This window comes from Salvelinus alpinus, chromosome 31 (assembly GCF_045679555.1).
Source record: "Salvelinus alpinus chromosome 31, SLU_Salpinus.1, whole genome shotgun sequence".
NCBI classification, from domain to species: Eukaryota; Metazoa; Chordata; class Actinopteri; order Salmoniformes; family Salmonidae; genus Salvelinus; species Salvelinus alpinus.
Window position 1 is genome coordinate 19,588,510 of NC_092116.1, and position 22,585 is coordinate 19,611,094.

At 42.4% G+C, this 22,585-nt stretch overlaps 1 pseudogene; it reads left to right on the top strand.

Annotated features, from left to right (window-relative positions):
• Positions 1-11,621: 11,621 nt before the first annotated feature.
• On the top strand, positions 11,622-22,062 carry LOC139561844 (microfibrillar-associated protein 3-like; annotated as a pseudogene).
• The last annotated feature ends 523 nt before the right edge of the window (positions 22,063-22,585 follow it).

Consider the following 22,585-nt stretch of genomic DNA (forward strand, 5'->3'; position numbering starts at 1 on the left):
CTTTGGCAATATGTAAATTGTTACGTCATGCCAATAAAGCGAATTGAATTGAATTGAATACAACGTTGCTGTTATGAGAGTGAACTCTGTTTACCCGCGATCGGGTGTATTCATTTAGCAGATTCTGTTGAAAAACGTTTCTTAAACGGAAGCAAATGGAACAAAACGGGGATAAACATGCCTGTTTGCAACTGTTGGACTAATGATTACACCGTATATCAGCTAGATGCAGGCAAGAGTGCCTTACAGTTGTCTCTCGGCCTGTGTGCGCCTACATTGTAAACTTTCATTCATAGGCTAGGTTGCAGCAACCTCATGGTGGATATAGGGAAAATTCGAGTATCATGTAGTAGCCTAAACCTATCGCTGTTACATTGAACTGGGTGAATGAAATATGAATGAGAGTCATCCGATGTGCTGCAATATAAATAAAACCAGGCTCATGAAAAGAAAATGGTCCTCTAACTGTATCTCACAGAACAAAACGTATAAACTCTCCTAAGCCTGTGTCTGCCACGAAGCAAATGGAACAAAACGGGGATAAACATGCCTGTTTGCAACTGTTGGACTAATGATTACACCGTATATCAGCTAGATGCAGGCAAGAGTGCCTTACAGTTGTCTCTCGGCCTGTGTGCGCCTACATTGTAAACTTTCATTCATAGGCTAGGTTGCAGCAACCTCATGGTGGATATAGGGAAAATTCGAGTATCATGTAGTAGCCTAAACCTATCGCTGTTACATTGAACTGGGTGAATGAAATATGAATGAGAGTCATCCGATGTGCTGCAATATAAATAAAACCAGGCTCATGAAAAGAAAATGGTCCTCTAACTGTATCTCACAGAACAAAACGTATAAACTCTCCTAAGCCTGTGTCTGCCACAGACCTTATTTCTGGCGTTTATCGAAAACCCCTACAAAAACGCCATTCAATTTCCCATAGGCTTTGCCCAACAAACCATGGCAGAGTTAGTGCCTACAAAAGACTCCATTACTATTGAGCTCTATTCGCGCTGCCTTTATTGAGAGATAATCCACTCCAGTGTTGCTGTATGCAGGAGCAGGACAACATAGTAACCTTACTATTTAGGAGTTTAGTTCGCAACCTACTACTGTACTTGTCTTGCCAGTAACATAGAAGGTACTTTATCAACGTTCCAAGGATATCACACTCAAACTAAACATAGTATAATACATCTCATCATTATACCATGATCAAGTTTTTCTGAAGATGATTCACATGGGATGGGTGAACAGTATTTACATGTCTTGTTGTAACTTGACCCAACAATCAACATTAGTAGACAGAATGTATATACCCTATCTGTCCATATGTCCCTACCTCTTCAAACAGTATCTTAGATAGTTATCCTCCTCACGTCGACATGCCCGCCCCCCCTCCCAGCTACGTTAATGAGGAAAATGTACTTTATTTGCCTGTGATATGTGGTTGTCCCAGCTAGCTATCTTAAGATGAATGCACTAACTGTAAGTCGCTCTAGATAAGAGCGTCTGCTAAATGACTAAAATCTAAATGATGTAAAATGTGTCATCATGCAGCATGATGTCATGTGTTGCTGTTATCAATCGTACACTGTCACATTGTATATCTCTATTCCTCAGGAGTGTTGACATACCACAGGAAAGCCTGCTCTGTCAGTGTCAATTGTTAGAAACCTACCTGTGTTGATTTTACAGGAGCCATGAACTACGCTCGGTTTTTGACAGCTGTAAGTGCAGCTCGGAAGCCCTCCTTCATCCGAATGTTGAGTAAGTCATGGTTCTTTGTCAGTTTTCAGGTTTGATCCATAGTTCAATTTATTTAATTTTATTCAGTTCCTAAAGTGTTGGGGTAAAATAATTTGGTTCAGTGTAAGCCACAATACAATTTCATTATATGAGACTTGAGAAACCAACCTGTCTTTCCCTCTTCCACCCCTAAGCTGAGCTCCAGCAGAGGTCTCTCCCTCCATGATCTCCCTGGCCGGAGGGGCTCCCAACACCTTCCCCTTCCAGTCCTGCTCCATCCAGGTGAAGAATGGGGACAGAATGGGGACACGATCACTTTCGACGAGACCATGATGAAGAGGGCTCTACAGTACTCTGCCTCCAGCGGGTGGGAAACACTGAAATATGAAATAACACCTAATTCCCTATATGCTGCACTACTTTTGACCAGGATATTGTTTATTATGATTTATAAACTGGGTGGTTCGAGCCTTGAATGCTGATTGGCTGAAAGCCGTGGTATATTAGACCATATACCACGGGTATGACGAAACATTTATTTTTGATGCTCTGATTACGGTGACCAGTTTATAATAGCAATAAGGCATCTCAGGGGTTTATACCTAAGAACAGCCCTTAGCCGTGGTATATTGGCCATATACCACACCCCCCTTAAGTATTTTAGCCCACGAAAGGGCTAGTCTTCTAAAAGTTCCTGGAAGCTTCTTCAGAGCATGATATTGTAACGACCTTAACCCAACACCTAGTGACCTCGTCAAGAGGTTCGGATCTCTTGGCGTAACGGCTAAGGTGTTGGGTTGACAGTTACTGGTTCGTGTCCTGGTCAGGGCTACCCTCGTATTGCTAAAATATAGGAGAGTCAACAAGAACATAGCTTCCAAAATCTCCCCTTGACACAAACAGAGTAATATATAGTACATGGCTAGTTCTAACACACAATTCATATGGTCAGGAATTGGCTAAGTTTACAATGTAAAATCATTGGCCTGTTTAAACTTTTGACCTGTCACAGTGCTGTTCAACATTGAAAAGGTTAGGACAACATGACACCTATACGAGTCAATGGCAGTGTTAGAAGGGAGGTTATCTCTCTAATGGCTCCTTATCTAGCTTTACAACTATCTGTGTAAATAGTGTCTCATATTGGTCTATAGCTCTCTCAACCTGTGTGTGTGTGTGTGTGTGTGTGTGTGTGTGTGTGTGTGTGTGTGTGTGTGTGTGTGTGTGTGTGTGTGTGTGTGTGTGTGTGTGTGTGTGTGTGTGTGTGTGTGTGTGTGTGTGTGTGTGTGTGTGTGTGTGTGTGTGTGTGTGTGTGTGTGTGTGTGTGTGTGTGTGTGGTCTGCATTGGTTCAATCACAGCTGATAAGAGATGCCGGGACAATAAAGCCAAGGCTGCGTCTCAAATGGCATCCCATTACGCACCACAGTATCCAATACACACATCAAATACTGAATATGTTATTAATACATACCATGGCTGCTATTCAAATGTAATTATTAATGATTAGGCCAATTTCTTGTTTTAAAAAAAGATAAGAGAATTGGGTGAGGTTGGGTGAGGAACTGTAGGTTATTCTGTATGGGGCGAATCCTAACCTCCAATTTCACGTCTTTTACTTCGCCTCTCATTGACTTAAATTAAAATTCAACTAAACGTAGGATTCTCCCCTATGAATGGAAAGGTTAAAGTAACTGTCCAGTGAAAATCTGACTTTTGAAAGTGTATATTCTGTTAACTCATACCCAAGTAATGTTGTTGACTCGTCTTATACTCGCATTTGTGGCTAAAGCATAAATTGGAGAAAAAACACTTCAGACTGTTCAAAAAATGCTTGCTATTTCCTCATATGGGATGATGTCATTCTCCTATATTCTTGTCCCCAGCACAAGGTGCACCTGTTTAATGATCATGCTGTTTAATCAGCTTCTTGATATGCCACACCTGTCAGATGGATGGATTATCTTGGCAAATGAGAAATGCTCACTAACAGGGATGTAAATCAATTTGTGCACATAATTTGAACGAAATAAGCTTTTTGTGTGTATGGAACATTTCTGGGATCTTTTATTTCAGCTCAGGAAACATGGGACCAACACTTTACATGCTGCTTTTATATTTGCGTTCAGTATACTTTTGTCTATGTTGAAGGGAATGTTTTGATTCTGGGTACGGGATAATTTTTTTCCTTATTTTGGTAGGTTTTTGAAATGCTTGTCAATCCTGGAGACGTTTTACTCCTCGCATCTACCTACTCTGGAACTCTCGCTGCAGTAAGAAGCACTTCTCTTTCTCTCTCTCTCTTTCACCCTCCCTCCCTCCGGTGACCAGCACGGTATGATCCTGGGAGGCCTGAAGGAGGTGCTGTCCCGCTGTGACCTGGCAGACGTCCACAAGCCACACAGCACCATACCCAGGGTCCTCTACACCATCCCCAATGGAGGAAACCCCACTGGGGCCTCCTTGACCACCCAGAGGGAGATTTACAAGGTACAGTCCAGTCTGCAGACCCATACACTCTCAGAAAAAAAGAGTGCTATGTAACACCATTTGTCCCTGTATTTAACCTTTATTTAGTTAAGCAAGTCAGTTAAGAACACATTTTTATTTACAATGACGGCCTACACAGGCCAAACCCGGACGACGCTGGGCCAATTGTGCGCCGCCCTCTGGGACTCCCAATCACGGCCGGTTGTGATACAGCCTGGATTCAAACCAGGGTGTCTGTATTGACGCCTCTAGCACTGAGATGCAGTGCCTTAGACCGCTGCGCCACTCGGGAGCCCTTTAGGAGAACCCCCTGAAAATAGGCTCCCTTTTTCAGGTCAGAGAGAACCCTTTTATGTTCTAAATAGAACCTGGGTTTCAAATAGAATCTGTTAAAGGGTGCTATTTGGAACCAGAAAGAGTTCTATCTGATCTTAAATGGTTTTATCTGGAGCTTTTTTTCAGAGGGTTTCCCTATGAGGACAAGTGGTGCCAGATATCACTCTTTTTCTGAGAATATAGGCCTTGTTCAAATACTTGAAAATGCATCCTTCCTTTCTACCTTCCTTCCTTGAAGTCATCACAGATTTGAATTGGTTGAATTGGTGAAAGTAAGAGGTTGGTAACCTTGCTTTCACCTATTGAATCAGTTATAGATCAGTGCTTACCTCAAGGAAACAAGGAAGGAAGGATTTATTAAATATTTAAACAGGGCTATGCATTAGCCAAGGAAAGAGAGGGAACCAATCTGAATCCATTGTTCTAGTTCTCATTAATGATTTCCCTAACAGTCTGATTCATGTTGACCAGCCTATGACTAGGACCTGGAGTTTGACACGGTCCTGGTCAGGTCACAGGGCCAGTAAAAACTACTGACCCTAAAACAATTACTTATGCAAATGGCAGCGAAATGATTGTGCTTGTTCTTTTCTGACCTGAGTGGAAAATTGATTTCCCTAAAGGTCTACTTCACCAGAACTAATCAGCTTTTGTTCTCGTTTTGACAGCTTGTCAGACAGAATGACCTCCTTATTATCGAGGATGACCCCTATTACTTCCTACAGTGAAAAGGTAAAAATGGTGTCATTGTTTCATGTATTTTGACTTTGTGTGTTTTATTGGGACACAGCACTGGCATCACCCCTACTGTATATCATAAACGGGCTGCTCATGTGTTTCTGTCTCTCGCTCTCTGTCTGTCTGTCTGTCTGTCGCTCGCCCTGAGCTCCCACGTGTCTCTCCATGGACGTTGACGGGCGGATCATCAGGACAGACTCCTTCTCAAAGATCCTGTCATCATGGTGAGGCACACTGTCAGATCGCCAAAGCAACCATGTGGGGTTAGCGGTCAGGGAGGAAGTAGGAAGTAAACTGTTTTAATTTAACCTTTATTAATGCAGGTTAATCTCATTGAGATAATAATCTATTTGGCAAGAGAGACCTGTTCAGTAGTCTGGGGTGGTCTAGCGGTCTATGCTGCTGCCTCTGGAGCAGAGGTCGGTTGTACCACTGCCAGAATGGATTCGAATCCGGCCCACTGCTCTTTCAGCACTCTCTCTCCTACCTTTCACCTCTATCCAATAAACATACAAAGACATACAAATACTTTTTTTTTTGTTTCAGTTATTACACTATTACTAGTTATATCAGTGTAATGTTGTAGTAGTCTCTCTCCCTCTGAGTACAGAGTGTTCAATGAGACACGTTGGCAACGTGGTTGTCTATTTACACATCTGAACTTGTTTACAGAGAGATTAAGTCAGAATGTGTGTAAACAGCTGGTTAGTGGCACCTTGATATTCCAGTTCATGTTGGACAATTTAATTACACACACACACACACACACACGGACACACAACACACACAGGATGCATATGCAGAGAGTATTCCCTTCATTATTAGTCAATATGGACCACAGGGACTCTTGGGGGGTGACTGTCTGTGTGTGTGTTTGTTTGTTTGTTTGTTTGTTTGTTTGTTTGTAGGCTGAGAATAGGCTTTGTGGGCACAAGCCGCTGGTGGACAGAGTGGTACTACACATCCAGGCTTCTACGATGCACACCAGCACCTTCACACAGGTGAATGAACCTCTACTTCTAACCCCAACAGCCCCTTTAAAATGCATCACACTCCCCTTTAAAATACATGTCATAATAAATTACCCCACCTTCCCCTTTAAAAGTAGGCCTAGTAGTAAACTACCCCAACATCACCTTTAAAATAAATGTAGAAATAAACAAGTAACTACTATTATGTACATGTAGCATGCATGTCTTAGTAAACTTTCATACCACCCCCCTTTAAAATGCATGGTAGGTAGTAATAAAAACTTCAGCCATCTTTAATTTCATGTGATTGTATTTTCTACTTTGTGTCTAGTCTCTAGTCACTTTTTAAATCCCATAAGAGGCTTCTTTCCTGTGACTGTAATAAGAGCAAAACTGGAAAGCTCCTGGGTGATATTCATTAGTGCACACCGTCGCAACATGTTTCGCAAAAGAAAACGAGAACAAGTTGGACAAGTTTAGGTAGTCCCTCACCATTTTGGTCTGTTTGCTTCCCTTTGGTTCCTAGTGAATAGCACCATGATTAAAAAACCTTTTAAAGTGCTTTTCCCAGAAGAGACAGTTGGGCTGGGTTTTATAATGAGACAAATGCAATCATCGAGAGAGAGAGATTTAAAAAGTGTTCTATTTAATTGTGTGAATGTACTGTAACATTCTCAGTATAGATTAGTGACATAATTGTCTAATTACCTCCCAAATGGCACCCTACTCCCTATATAGTGTACTACTTTTGACCAGGGTGGTCAAAGGTAGTGCACTATGTAGGGAATAGGGTGCCAATAGGGGGACACCCCCGTGTTTCCCTGTAGATGAGAGTAGACAGAAAGTGTTGGTAGTTTAATGACTGTCATCACCGAGATTAACACAATGCTAATTCATCTTTCATGAGCTGGCTGGAAGAGCCAGTCCCACTCAGTCACTGCCTGCTCTTTGTAGACCAACGTCATGTCATCGTGACACCTGTGGGTTATTCTGTCACACGCAGGAGGAAGTTAGGGAATAGATAAATGAGGATGTGTGATTAAAGAACAAGCACACTGTCTAGCGCCCTAGAATAGATGGAATTACATCGGTTGGTCTGATCGTCACTTCAGTTTTTCCTCAGTAAATGTAGATGATACAGAAGTATGGAATGTTATAGACAATATGGAATATAGAAAGAGTTCATTCCATTTGTTTACAATGTGAGAGAAGAAAATACAAAAAAAATACAGTCATGACATAGCTATACTGTATATTCCTTTTCCATGGTCAAGTTCTCAAAGGTTGGTAGTACCTTACATTATTGCTCAGTGGGGGCTGGTGAGAAGTCTCGCATGACTACCAAAACATTAAAATGTAGCTGGCCAGCGTGCGCCAACGAGATTTGGTTATCGGTGTCGAGATTGTGGTGACTTCTACCTTTGACTACTACACCCTGGCCTGGTTCTCAGTCTCCTCTCTCAATCTCTCCCTTTCTCTCTCTCCCTTTCGCTCTATCTCTCTCTCCCTTTCTCTCCATCTCTCCCTTTCTCTCCCTCCATCTCTCCCTCTCCCTTTCTCTCCCTCCATCACTCCCTCTCCCTCTCTCCATCTCTCTCCATCTCCCCCTCTCCAGCTCATTGTGTCCCAACTGCTGCATGGCTGAGGTCAGGAAGGTGTCCTCAACAACATAGATGGGTAGGTCAAAGGTCGTACCAATGTCACCTGAATAAACAACACACCTACAGATGTAGGGTCTTAATTTGATCACCCTGTTGTTGCAGAAAATTCACACAAGCATTGATATTTAACCCTTTCTCCTATGCTGAGTCTCCTCCTACACATCTGAACAGACAATACCTCTCTGTTGCTAGACAGAACCTTAGTGATATCTGTTCTTCCTCACTTCATCTGACTTGACCTCTGCCCCAAAGTGCTCACTCCTCCCCAACTCACGGCTGTCATGGTGACTGGTACCAGGCTGTGTCTCTTCTCCTCCCAGAGGATCCCTCCTATAGGATCCCTGACGGCTAACAACAACATATCCCGACGTAATGTAAACGTTATACAATACCCTTTCTCCCTCAGTGACATGAATAAGTATATTTCATTTTCTCAGAACCCAACATTGCTAAACGTTGTATCTGTATTGCTAGGCAGGAAACTAAGTGATATGGGCCATAAAATTTTCTTTCTCCTTTAACGTGACCTGACCTGAACTCGACCCCCTTCATCATTAATCCATGGCTCTCTCCCCTAATCAATGTCTGCCACGTGATCGCTTTTCCTACTCTCAGGACCTTCCCCCTACAGATAACCCTTCACCTCTGGTGTAGCCCCTCGGCTATGGCACCCCTCAGGTCTCTATTACAACTAATGATTAATAACATTTAAAGTTCAGAAGTCCAAACCCATCAAAGCCTAACATTATTATAAAGCCATCACATAACACAGTGCTGGGAGCTTGTTAAAAGGTTATAACAAAAAAAGTCTATAGAGGAATTAGCATTTTGCTAAAGGCATAATACAAGTAACAATCCCTGCACCAAACAATACCCAGACCCAACCATTCTGTTTCTCTTTCCTGTGTGTCTGTGTGTGTGTGTGTGTGTGTGTGTGTGTGTGTGTGTGTAGATGTGACAGAGTGGCGTGATCCAGCTGCAGGCATGTTCCTGTGGATCAAGCTGAAGGACATCGCAGACACCCAGCAGCTGATCATGGAGAAAGCTCTGGAGGAGAAGGTACACACACACACACAAACAAACACGCACACACACCTTACCTCAGGCTCACCACAGCTGACACATACACTGACTAAACTAATACAGCCTGTTTGACTGAATGAGATTATGTTTGGGGTTCTAAAATAGTCCACTTATACTGAAGTCATGCATCTTTGAGAGGTTCCTGTCATTAACATTATCTATATTTGGGATATTAAGGACAGGTTGACTACAGGTAACCCTACTGTGTGTCTTGTGTTATTTGGTTGTCTAGGTTTCTAGTCCTACTCATGCATCATGATCAGCAGCAGGAGGTTTGCAGGGCGGGGCTAGTGTTGTCAGGAATAGGATGTGGGATAGGATGGAAAACAGCCAGTATTCACCAAGGCAAACGGATTTAAAAACCCACCATTTCCCCTCCCACACGAGAACACTCCAAATCCACGCTGATTGGTCTGTTTCTATGTGAAAATAGCAGGGAACACTTTCAGATTTTATTTTATAATCTAACATGGGGGATTTTCCCTCACAGCACTAAACAATTGAAGCCTTTTGCAGTAGATTATTAGGCTTGTTATGTGCAGAGTGGGACTGGAAGAGGAAGAAACAAAGAGTAACTCTAATATCAGCACACAGAATCTCTAAGCAGCAGTTTTATGACACATAATTCTGAGCTTCAAGATAAGAGTGTTTGTGTGTTTGTGTGTGTGCGTGTGCGTACGTGCGTGAGAGAGAGCAAATGGAATCACCGGGCTATGACATAAGTTTATAACCACACCACACCACCACCACAGTTTTGGCTCTGTCATGAGATTTGGTATGTAGGTCCTGGTTTGTTGAATATTGTCTGTTGTCCTACGTGCTGCTTGTCCCTAGAGGTGTATTCATGATCAACAGCTTAGACCCTTGTCCTTATGTCAGAGCGGCCTTCTCCCTCTCCACACCGCAACAGATCGATGAGGTGAAGAAACAGACACACACACACACACACACACACACACACACACACACACACACACACACACACACACACACACACACACACACTTGAAGTCAATAAATGAGTAATAAATATACCTTCTCTCTCTTTTTACACTGGCTTTCAAGAGGCTCTGCACTCATCAAGGAAGCTTTGTAAGGAGTACTTCAGATAACAAAAATATTAACTATTTTCATTGACAGAGATATATATATATTTCAAATACTGTACACTAATTCACACTTGAATCACAGAGATGCTAACTTACCCCGGACAAGATACGCATTTTGCCTTGGAGATAACTGTAAATGTAACCACCATGTGGCAGTCATCGGCCTAGTTTAGTAGCTAGCACTGTGTAACTCTGTTAACATCTTTACAACTAAGCATTACTTGAGCCAAGCATTTCTGAACAAAAAAATATTCATTGTTTTTAACTGTTTTTGTAACTTGAGAGGCACCTAGGCAGCCGGCCACGTGTCTGTGTTTCATCTGAAGCAACCCCTATGTCTCACTCCTGCTTAGAATTGAATTTGCAGTTCATTGAAACTCTGCTGTTGTGTATATTTATTGGTAAATAACACTCTTTCCACAATATCAACACTTGCTAATGCGAGATAGCTAGGGTTATGGATTAATGAATTGAGTCTTTTAATAGCACGTGTCCATTTCAGAGATTGATTCATGCTTTTAAAGCACCGACAAGGTTGTCAATAATCCACTCCGGAAGGCAGATATGACCTACTTGGTTTGAGCCAAACAGTTTGTTCTTTTTACCTGAACTTTATACACTCTTTTGACTACAACAGTTTGTGTGTGAGTGTGTGGAGAGAGAATGTGTGAAGAGAATGTGTGAAAAGAGTGTGCCTGCAATGTATACAGTAAGCTACTGATAGCATTGATTTAATTTGTTTGTATCCTAGTTATTTTGCCTATTCAAATTAGTCGTGTTCTGAATACAACTCATCTCATTGGTCATTTATATATACAAAGGGAAGTCCGAGGATTAAATAGAACCACAACATTAACTGCCCTGGCATTTGGCCTCTTCATCAGTCTTCAGTACTGTAGTTACATCCATCAGATTGAACAATGCAGTGGTTGATGATGGCAAACTGCCTGGACCTCAGAGAGAGTGAGACAGTGGCCTCTGTTTACTGTCTGGAGAACTGTATGTTAATGTGTAGACTTCATAGAAAGAAAAATGGCAGACACAAAGCAGTAAGCCCTAAATGTAGCCTACAGTTTAGTTCATAAATGCACTTCATTCATTCATGAAAAAACGACATGTTTTAGTTGCTATGTGTTTTAGTTCTTGGAAGAAGCTTGGGCTCCCGAGTGGCGCAACAGTCTAAAGCACTGCATCTCAGTGCTAGAGGTGTCACTACAGACCCTGGTTCGATTCCAGGCTGTAGGCGGTGCACAATTGGCACAGTGTCTGGGTTTGGCTGGGGAATTTGTTCTTAACAGGCTTGCCTAGTTAAATAAAAATAAATAAAATACAAAGAAGTGATGATGTTCTTTTCAATTATTGCAACAAAAAAAAGAAAACATTTAATATCGTATTTTTCTAGCTACATTTAAATCCACTAATTACACATTCATGATTGCCATGTGCACGTGTGGACCCCTTCAGGTCGGATCAAATAAAGTTGGTGCGTGGCCAATGACCGACCTAGTTTTCTTGCTGCTTGCTTGTAATTTGACTAGGGTAGGGAAGCTGAACGCTGCAGCGAACGAATGTTGTGTCAAGCCGCCAGCTGAGCAAAAGACAAGCGATTTGAGGATGTGGAATAAATAGCGCAACGCAGCGGTGTCCGAAAGACAGACGGCGATCTCCTTCTTCACCGCATAACGATAAAACATCTTTAGTAGCTAGCTAAGCAAACATAACAGTGGACGACTATCGTGTAAGTATGCAATCAGATGTTGGAAAACGTTATTAATCGAGATAGCGTTATCGCTAGCTATGATGATGGTTAGCTACTAACGTTAGCAGTCATCATTCCCTGTACCTAGTAACGTTACTAACTACAGTAACCGTTGATTATGTTTCTGTTAGTTAGCTAACGTTACTACATTAAACATTACATTTAACTAACGAACTATATTATGTGAGCTACTTGACCGTTTATATAACTCCATCTAAGTTATAGCTAAGTTAGCTATATCAAAGAAGCTAGCTAGTTAGCCAACCCGTTGTGTCCTTTCCAGGCTGGCTAGCGACGTTAACGTTAGTTTGCTAGCAAGCCTCCGCTATTTTGCATCCAGACCAATATTAGCTTGCTACTGCAAATAGCCCAGAATAGCTAGCTAGGTTAGCTACTTTTTGCATTCAAATTGTCGGTCAAATAAATATATTGATTTATACTACTAACTAGTTAACAATATTTATTGTTATCAAGTAACTGATTTTAGACAATAAGTTAGGCCTAACGATAGCTAATAAAAATAGACCGAAAATAAATATTATGTAGGCGTCAATATTATAATTATATCATGTCTGTAACATTGCAGCTCTATGTTGTAACAATGCATTAACAGATACTGTTGCTGTAACAACAATATTACATTCATTGTTGGCTATACAGTAAAAAACTGTTATTGCATTTGGTAGTGTTTCTTTGTTGTCTGAGTCAAAGACTATTGTGTCGGGGAGTCATTTATCAACCAAAGGTCCCTGGCTTTATCTTATGCCTCAGCAGAGAAATCATTACTATCTAAACAAACGAACTGTTCAGAATGTTCATTAGTGCTTTTCTTTCATTAATTGTTTTCCTCTTCCAGTGGAATGCTTCAAGATTTGGAGCAGAATACCAAATTGCCTTTCATTACCGCAATCAGGAGATAGCCAGTATGTGTTGAACATGAAGACGTGAGTGGCATGACAAACTATCCTCGGGGGAAAGCGACGGTCAGGAAGAAGGGGAAAAAATGAGTCGGTCAAGTGGCTACGCTTTTAGCCTCTTGCTACTGTCCACTATCAGCCTCTACACCGCCGGGGTTCTGTCGGCGGTTTCAGATAGAAACAGCACAGAAAACGGAACGGTGGCAGATGGTGGATTTGTCCCCCTGGTGTTCTCGAAAGTAAGCCAGATCATCGCCCGCGAAGGTAACTGCGCACTGATTGATTGCAACGTCACTGGAGAGCCTGTACCGAATATACAGTGGTTCAACTCACATGGAGACCTGCTGGACACGGAGACAAGTAAGTCAAGCTAATTTAATGTACAGTTATCAATAATATCCTTGATGTGGCATAAGCCACAGAATCAGCTACTCTCAACACCAATTTGAACTGCCTGTGTCCGGCTTAAAGCAATACCATTCAAGTTCTATTTCAATAATAAGGCGTTATGAAATAAATCGTGTGACTATGCAGACCGTCTGATGCAGAGGATGACAGGCATTAACACAAACTGTCATGAAAAAAGCTAGAATTATGATTTATAGTTAAAATAGCCCCAATCCCTGCAAACCACTGACTAAATCCCTCTGTATTTAAGTTTTTGTATGGCCAAAGGGCAGCATTTGTAGACTACAGTCAAAAATATTTGTGTGCTGTGGACAACGGAGGGAGGGAGAACAGAGAGGGGTGGGGGGGATTTCATAGGAAGGTCACATTGAGTAGTTGCATTATGAAAGACTATGATGATATATATATATATATATATATATATATGGGGGATTATTTGCTGCGATTATGCAATGCCAACCCAGCAGATGAGCATAATCATACACCAAAGCCATGATGATGATGATTACAAACCAAACAAGCTGGCCTGTCCCCTCTTTTTCCAAAACATCAAGAGTTAAAAAGTTACGGCCACTACTTAACTTCAGATACTTGATAAAGTACATAGTATTGCTGGTATTGATAGGATACTATTGTCATTGTTCTCTCTTTCAGTTGTAATCTATCTACTGTAGCCTATATGGAGGCAGATTGGTGGTCACTGCCACTACCTAACTATTAGTATCCTACTAGTATCCTGTTAGTCTCCTGCCTGTCAGAATCATGTTAGTCTCCTGCCTGTCAGAATCATGTTAGTCTCCTGCCTGTCAGAATCCTGTTAGTCTCCTGCCTGTTAGTATCCTGTTAGTCTCCTGCCTGTTAGTATCCTACTACTATCCTGCCTGTTAGTATCCTGTTAGTCTCCTGCCTGTTAGTATCCTGTTAGTCTACTGCCTGTCAGAATCATGTTAGTCTCCTGCCTGTTAGTCTCCTGCCTGTTAGTATCCTGTTAGTCTCCTGCCTGTCAGAATCATGTTAGTCTCCTGCTTGTTAGTATCCTGTTAGTCTCCTGCCTGTTAGTATCCTACTACTATCCTGCCTGTTAGTATCCTGTTAGTCTCCTGCCTGTTAGTATCCTACTACTATCCTGCCTGTTAGTATCCTGTTAGTCTCCTGCCTGTTAGTATCCTACTACTATCCTGCCTGTTAGTATCCTGTTAGTCTCCTGCCTGTTAGTATCCTACTACTATCCTGCCTGTTAGTATCCTGTTAGTCTCCTGCCTGTTAGTATCATGTTAGTCTCCTGCCTGTTAGCATCCTATTACTATCCTACCTGATAGTATTCTATTAGTCTCCTACTACTATCCTACCTGATAGTATTCTACCTGATAATTATATCCGCTAGTATTCTACCTGTTAGTATGCTATTAGGATCCTCCTACCTGTTAGTATCCTATTAGTTCCTACCTTTTATTCTCCTATTAGTATCCTACCAGTCCCCTACCTTTCAATCTCCTATTAGTATCCTATCTGTTAGTATCCTTCCTACCTGTTAGTATCCTATCCGATGCCATTCCTATTCACTAGTAGGATACTAACAGGTAGGGGGTAATAGGATACAAACAGGTAGGGGGCAATAGGATACTAACAGGTAGGGGGTAATAGGATACTAACAGGTGGGAGGGGGTAATAGGATACTAACAGGTGGGAGGGGGTAATAGGATACTAACAGGTGGGAGGGGGTAATAGGATACTAACAGGTGGGAGGGGGTAATAGGATACTAACAGGTGGGAGGGGGTAAAAGGATACTAACAGGTGGGAAGATCCTAATAGCATACTATAACAGGTAGGATACTAGCAGGTAGAATGCTAACAAGTAGGAGGTAATAGGATACTCACGGGTAGGAGATAATAGGATACTAACATGTAAGATACTAATAGGATACTAACAGCTGAGATTCTAACAGGTAGGAGGTAATAGGATACTAACAGGTAGGAGGTAATAGGATACTAACAGGTAGGAGGTAATAGGATACTAACAGGTAGGAGGTAATAGGATACTAACAGGTGGGTAGAATGCTAACATGTAGGATAGTAATAAGATACTTGCAGTTAGGATACTAACAGGTAAGATATTAATAGGATACTAACCGGTAGGATACTCGTATACTATCAGGTAGGATACAAACGGGTAGGACACTAATAGCATATCATCAGGTAGGATACTATCAGGTAGGATACAAATGGGTAGGATACTACTATGATACTAACGGGTAGGATACTAATAGGATCATTTCTTTCATTCAGTCCTAATCTATCTGCTACATGTGGAGGCAGATTGGAAAGAGAAAGGAGGAGATTGGGGTGGGGGGGAGAAGAGGAGATGTGGAAAAGAAAAAGGAGTTGAGAATATTGTCTATGTAGAGAGAATACTGTCTGTAGAAAAGATGTAGAGAGAATACTGTCTATGTAGAGAGAATACTGTCTGTAGAAAAGATGTAGAGAGAATACTGTCTGTAGAAAAGATGTAGAGAGAATACTGTCTATGTAGAGAGAATACTGTCTATGTAGAAAAGATGTAGAGAGAATACTGTCTATGTAGAAAAGATGTAGAGAATACTGTCGATGTAGAGAGAATACTGGCTGTAGAAAATATGTAGAGAGAATACTGTCTATGTAGAGAGAATACTGTCTGTGTAGAAAAGATATAGAGAGAATACTGTCTGTGTAGAAAAGATGTAGAGAGAATACTGTCTGTGTAGAAAAGATGTAGAGAGAATACTGTCTATGTAGAGAGAATACTGTCTATGTAGAGAGAATACTGTCTATGTAGAGAGAATACTGTCTGTGTAGAAAAGATGTAGAGGGAATACTGTCTGTGTAGAAAAGATGTTCCAGATAAATAGTCGGCTACAATAATGAAGAATCTAAGCTTTTAACCGTGTGAGTCACCTGCTATAAAACAGGAATGCTAAATGAGCATTGTGTGTTCCATTTTGAACAGACCTGTTGGAACTTGCTCTGGCGCAACAATCATTATTGAACCACTAGGGCCTGTTACCTGTACCATGCAAACAACATTTAATACATTTGTCAATGTTTAGATTGATGTTTGTTGTGGTCATAGCTGGGGCTATTTTACTCATGGATGACGGTGAGCCAGTCAGTAGAAGACTTCATGCTCCACGAGGATCTGTCACAGACCTGTTATGACATGCACAACAGTTGTTTCTTCCCTGTTGCTCATTACTTTTCTTTTATAGCTGTTGACACTTGTTTTTTAGAGAGCTTTTGCTTTCCACACGCTCACGTACTTTCGAAGGAAGCCTTGAAACACTTCACACGGGGGCAGGGGTGTATACGCTTAGAAGTCTCTAGTCTCATGGAAATAAATTGATGTCCAGGTTCCCCGGTACATTTCCTTTACGCATTCAGTTTTTTTAGAGACACGACAGACAGGCTGGAGGCTTCATGGATTTAAGTGTGTGTGTGTGTGGGAAGCGAAGGTGTGTGTGTGTGTACTAGTCTATTCATGCTCTGTCTTAAGCCTAACACTACTCGCCTCCAGAATTGGTTTCATGCTCTCTCTCATTCTGTGATAGACTCTCTGTTTCTGAGTCACCCACCCACTCAGGATGAGCTGTCAGAATCTGGAGAGAGAGAGACGCGAAGTCATCCGTCCATCCACTGTCTCACCACATGCCTACGTACGTTGATGTTCTAACGCAATGGCAGATGATGCCACTTCATGCAGCGATAGGAGAATAGTGATCAATGTAGACCATGGTGAAATATAGCCTGGATGACATTTATACTGAACAAAAATATAACCACAACATTAAAGTGCTGGTTCCATGTTTCATGAGCTGAATAAAAAAAAATCTCAGAAATGTTCCATACGCACAAAAATCGTATTTCTCTCAAATTATGTGCACAAATTAGTTTACATCCCTGTTAGTGAGCATTTCTCCTTTCCCAAGATAATCTATCCACCTGACAGGTGGGGCATATCAAGAAGCTGATTAAACAGCATGATCATTAAACAGGTGCACCTTGTGCTGGGGACAATAAAAGGCCACTCTAAATTGTGCAGTTTTGTCACACAACACAATGCCACAGATGTCTCAAGTTTTGAGGGGGCGTGCAATTGCCATGCTGACTGCAGGGATGTCCACCAGAGCTGTTTCCAGATAATTGAATGTTAATTTCTCTACCATAAGCCGCCTCAACGTTGTTTTAGAGAATTTGGCATTACGTCCAACCGGCCTCAGAACCGCAGACCAGGTGTAACCACGCCAGCCCAGGACCTCCACATCTGGCTTTTCACCTGCAGGATCGCCTGAGACCTGCAACCGGACAGCTGATGAAACTGAGGAGTATTCATTTCTGTAATGAAGCCCCTTTGTGGGGAAAAATGTATTCTGATTGGCTGGGCCTGGCTCCCCAGTGGGTGGGCCTCTACCCAGTCATGTGAAATCTGTAGATTAGGGCCTAATTTATTTAAATCGACTGATTTCCTTATATGAATTGTAACTCAGTAAAATTGTTGCATGTTGCGTTAATATTTTTGTTCAGGATATTTTGCCTTGATAGGTATAACAAAAGAGCTTCTTAATAAATTGGATATTATACCAAGATTAGTTGTAGCCTAGTAGTAGAAGAAGACAAACCAATTTCGACAGTCGACAGATGTTTGTCATGCTTTAATGTTTGGCTGGCTACTTCCTTGGTTCTACATTTACATGATAGCTTGTATGTTTGTGTTCCGCTCCAGGCGTTTGTCTCCCTGTTCACCAGCAATCACCACATGGTATTTTCCCAGACAGATTGTAGCTTCCCTCAGCCCCACTCTCTATTTAAATATTGACCACAGGCTACATCCCAAATGGCACCCTATTTTCTTTTCACCTTGTCATCCCCAGGTCAAAGCTTCGGAAACAGGGCCTTCTCCAGGTTTGCTCCTAGGCTCTGGAACTCCCTCCCTCTAGCCAACCGTGACTCGGCGTTCATCACTATCTTTCAGTCCCTCCTATAGCCCCACCTCTTTGAAAAGGCCTACCCTTTCCCTTTGAGCACAACCCTCTTTTTATTCATGTTTTGTTTAGTTTGTTTTGACTCCTGCTTTCTTTTTAATTTCTATACATTTTAAAGCGACATTGGGTCCTTGAAAAGCGCTATAGAAGGCCCATTTATTATTAAGTCACACTACTTTTAACCAGAGTCCTATGGTCCCTGATCAAAAGTAGTGCACTAAATAGGAAATAGGGTGCCGTTTGGAATGGAGAAATTTAAATAAACAAGGAACAAAACGCATCGTACTGTGACACTTTCTGTATTTTGAAAGTTCTATATCTAGAAAACTTGATTGTTGACATGCAACATGTTTTTGGACTGTATCAACAGTGGACTAAAGAAACAAAGATCGTTTCTCAGTAACTAATAAAAAGGGAAGACTGGTCCGCTTCGGGGGGGGGGTCGAGGATTCCAATCCAAAGTATGTTTAAAAATAGCTGGTTGCTGGATTGCAGGCTCAAGGACAGTCCTGCAGTTGGCATAATATCACTCAATGTCAATTATGTAACCTACTTAGTGGATTAATGAATTGCTGTTTGTTGCAATAAATTAATTACAGGAGTCCTTTATAGGCCTAGATTATGGGGGATAATGAATGAATCGAGCTCTGTGCCAAAAACATGCATTTCATTAGTGGCATAGCCTGATTCCAAAGGTAACGTGATGAGGGAGAGCTGTAAAGTGGCTTCCGGACCCAAGAAGTGCAGTGGAAGCATAATAATAGAATAATTTTAGAATTTGGGGGGGGGGTTGAATGGGAATTTCTATTCATTCTCTTTCTATTTAGTGCAAACCCAAAGGCCTTCTCAGAAAGCCTGGCCATGGCAGCTAGCTACAAATAGCTGTTGCACGTGACTGTCTTGGAAGAACTAGTAGATACCTTCCCCCCTGGCCTAGCATAGTCGGGCCTGGCTGCTGTCTTTGCAACCAGGAAATGCATATTGCACTGACCTTGAATTACAAGAGGTTGGTGGCACCTTAATTGGGGAGAACGGGCTCGTGTTAATGGAATGGCATCAAACACATGGTTTCCAGGTGCTTGATGCCATTCCATTTGCTCCGATACAGCCATTATTATGAGCCGTCCTCCCCTCTGCAGCCTCTTGTGACTTGATTGATCCATAGAAATAGAAAGGATTGCCCATTCCTTGAAGGAAAATCGACCCTGTTTCTATGGTATGATATTTCTTTCTGTGGCAATGTATCATGAGCTGTTCTAGTTAAGTCTGTCCTTTACCATTGGTGATGTGAAAAACCTACAGTTGGTTTGGGTGAATTTTGGTGGGGGCTGATTTTTGAAGCTACAGTCCTCTAAATGACTGTCTCCGTCTGTCTCTTTCTCCTCCGAAGGTGACAAGTGGTTGCTGACGGACGATGGCATCCTCAACATCACAGAGATCACGTTCGCTGACCGTGGCAAGTACACGTGCATGGCGTCCAACGTGCACGGCAGCGCCAACTGCACGGTCACCATGCGCGTGGTCCTGCACAGCGGGGACCTGGGGGCCTACTACGTGGTCGTGTGCCTCGTCACCTTCACCATCATCATGATCCTCAACATCACGCGCCTCTGCATGATGAGCAGCCACCTGAAGAAAACTGAGAAGGCCATCAACGACTTCTTCCGCACTGAGGGCGCCGAGAAGGTTTGTGTCGCATTTTGCTATACTTGTGAGGACCGTACAAAGATATAGCTAGTAACTTTGTGTGTGTGTAACTGTCTTGAATGTACATAGGTGATGTTTTTAATAAAACATTTTTAAAAATCGAAACATTTCCATCCATGATATCTTTATTGGACATTTAATTAACTTCCAATCTATTCCCTTCTATTTTAAAGCTCCAGAAGGCGTTTGAAATCGCCAAGCGTATCCCCATCATCACGTCAGCCAAGACCCTGGAGCTGGCCAAGGTGACCCAGTTCAAGACCATGGAGTTTGCCCGCTACATCGAGGAGCTGGCCCGCAGCATCCCGCTGCCCCCGCTCATCATGAACTGCCGCACCTTCATGGAGGAGATCCTGGAAGTGGTGGGGGTTGAGGAGATGAGGCACACATTCCTCCGCCAGGCTCCAGAGGGGCACCACCTGGGCGGGGCATTGGGATGCCGGGCGGCCCTGGTGCAGGGGGCCCTGGTCGGGGTGGGGCCCGGCGACGTCTTCACCATCCTCCGGGAGAGAGATAGGGAGAGGGAGAGGGAGCGTTCCGGATCCCCAGCAGCGGATTCTGACGACGCGTCGTTGCATGAGCAGCCTCAGCACATCGCCATCCAGGTGTCCATCCACCCCCCGCTGCCCATGGAGGCCCCGGCTCTGGCCGAGGCCACGCCCTCATCTCCTCCACCATTGGCTCCCCTGCACCTAGAGGAGGAGGAGGAGGAGGAGCAGGGTTCGGAGCCGGAGCAGGAGCCAGTGGAGGAGGCGGCGTTGGGGGTGGTGCTGGAGGGGGAGCCAGATCCAGAGGTTACTACTAAGCTACAGCCTGGTCAGGTGATTTACGAAAGCTATGTGTAAACAACAACAGGAGGAGAAAAAAATAACGGGATGAACGATCCTGTCCTATGCATTTCCCTCCCCCACTTTCAAAAACAATATGTCAAGAAAAGGTCATTTTATTTCACTTCTCAACAGAACTAGCTTAAAACTGGAACCTAGATACTACGTATGTAGGTCCATCTGGATTATATTCTAATAATCTAGTCTGGTTTCCAATAAATCAACTTGATAAGACATTGAGTATAATCATCATCCTTCATGCTTATGGATCTTCATGTTGAATATATTGTGGCTGGAGAGGATAACCAATAAGCGATATGCGTAAGTATAAAGCATTGTAAAGGCCATTTTAATTAGTATTAGTGAGCAGACGAAAGAGCTGTTTGTTTTTTGATTCAAGCATTTCCTAAATCGATTTCAGGAAGAAAAAAAACGATCGACTTGTTGACGGTTATGCTTTTATCTCTTTGCAGTATTATTCCGTTTTATGATAAATTCATAAATTAGCTCTTCAAGCTGCCGTTGTGCAATCACTGTTACTAAGCAGACCACAAAGGCTTCTTTTGTTTCAGCTTGAAAAGACTGCACATTCTCCTACCACTGTTACAACCAACCGACCTGAAGTTTCAGTATCATGTTATAGTACGTCAAATGCATGCTGGACTCTGAGAAAAAATATGGATTTGAAAGTGTGGTCTATAGTCAAATTTAGTCAGTTAAACTCTGTACAAGTGATTTATATAGACTGATATAACTTCTGTAACATCTGAATTATTGGATCATGAATAAAATTTCAGGGGATGATTGAAGACCTAGATGTTTCAGGCCTTCTGGTCTGTGATGCACGTAATTAACAATTGCATAGCCACTATAGGCCTTCTAGTGTGGTTCATTGAAACATTTTGAGAAATTACATTTATTATTCTGATGCCCACTGTGGTGTTTTGACTTCCTAGATGTTAGACGTTATACAATCTTGCCGCCTTTATACGGTCTGTGTTGTTTCCAATATTTCCATCTGATTTTCTCCCATTTCTTTTTGTAATATGTTAAGTTTCTTATCTCGTTTTAAATGGGTCTCAAACCCCAGCCTCCCTCCACCTCCGTACGTGTTTTAATTAAAGAGGCTTCATTGACAGTCTGATGCATGTGAAATGAGTGCGACGTATTGGGATTAGTCTTTTAACAGGACTAAAATACTTTATCTGCTTAATAGTCTGGGTGGGGGTTGATGTTGCTCTGCTTTAAACTATACTATTTTTTTGTAGTGAAAATAAAGTCTGTGTTACCATGGTTTCCTCCAGCTTGGTTTTAATTGTGCAGTAACAAAACATTATGGGCCGTCCTAGGCCTCTCCCTCCCTCTCTCTTTCTCTGAGGACCAAGGACACCTAATCGTCACCTGATTCATTCCCCCAATCAGCCTCGCCGGCTTCCACTACACCAGAACAAAAGGCACCCATCTTGTTCTTGTAACCATAGTTTTGGTGGTCATTATAGATGGGTCGTGAGCTAGCAAGAAAACATTTGTTTTAGCTCACTGCTCATCTTGGCAGGAAGGAATGTTCAAGGGAAGCAAAGTATTAACCTAAGCATGCGTAATGTGACGCATACCGACGGCGGTGTGCACACGCATAGAACTAGCCCAGTGCATGTTAAAAGGACAGGCACAAAGGGTTGTAGAGCAGATAAGAATTCGAATGGAAAACCAGTCCTAGGCCAGTGACTGACAGAGCGTGAACGATCCCTGTAATATGACACGTGTGTGTGAGAGAGAGAGGTGACAGTGTAAACTGACTGGCTTTGTCTTTGTACTG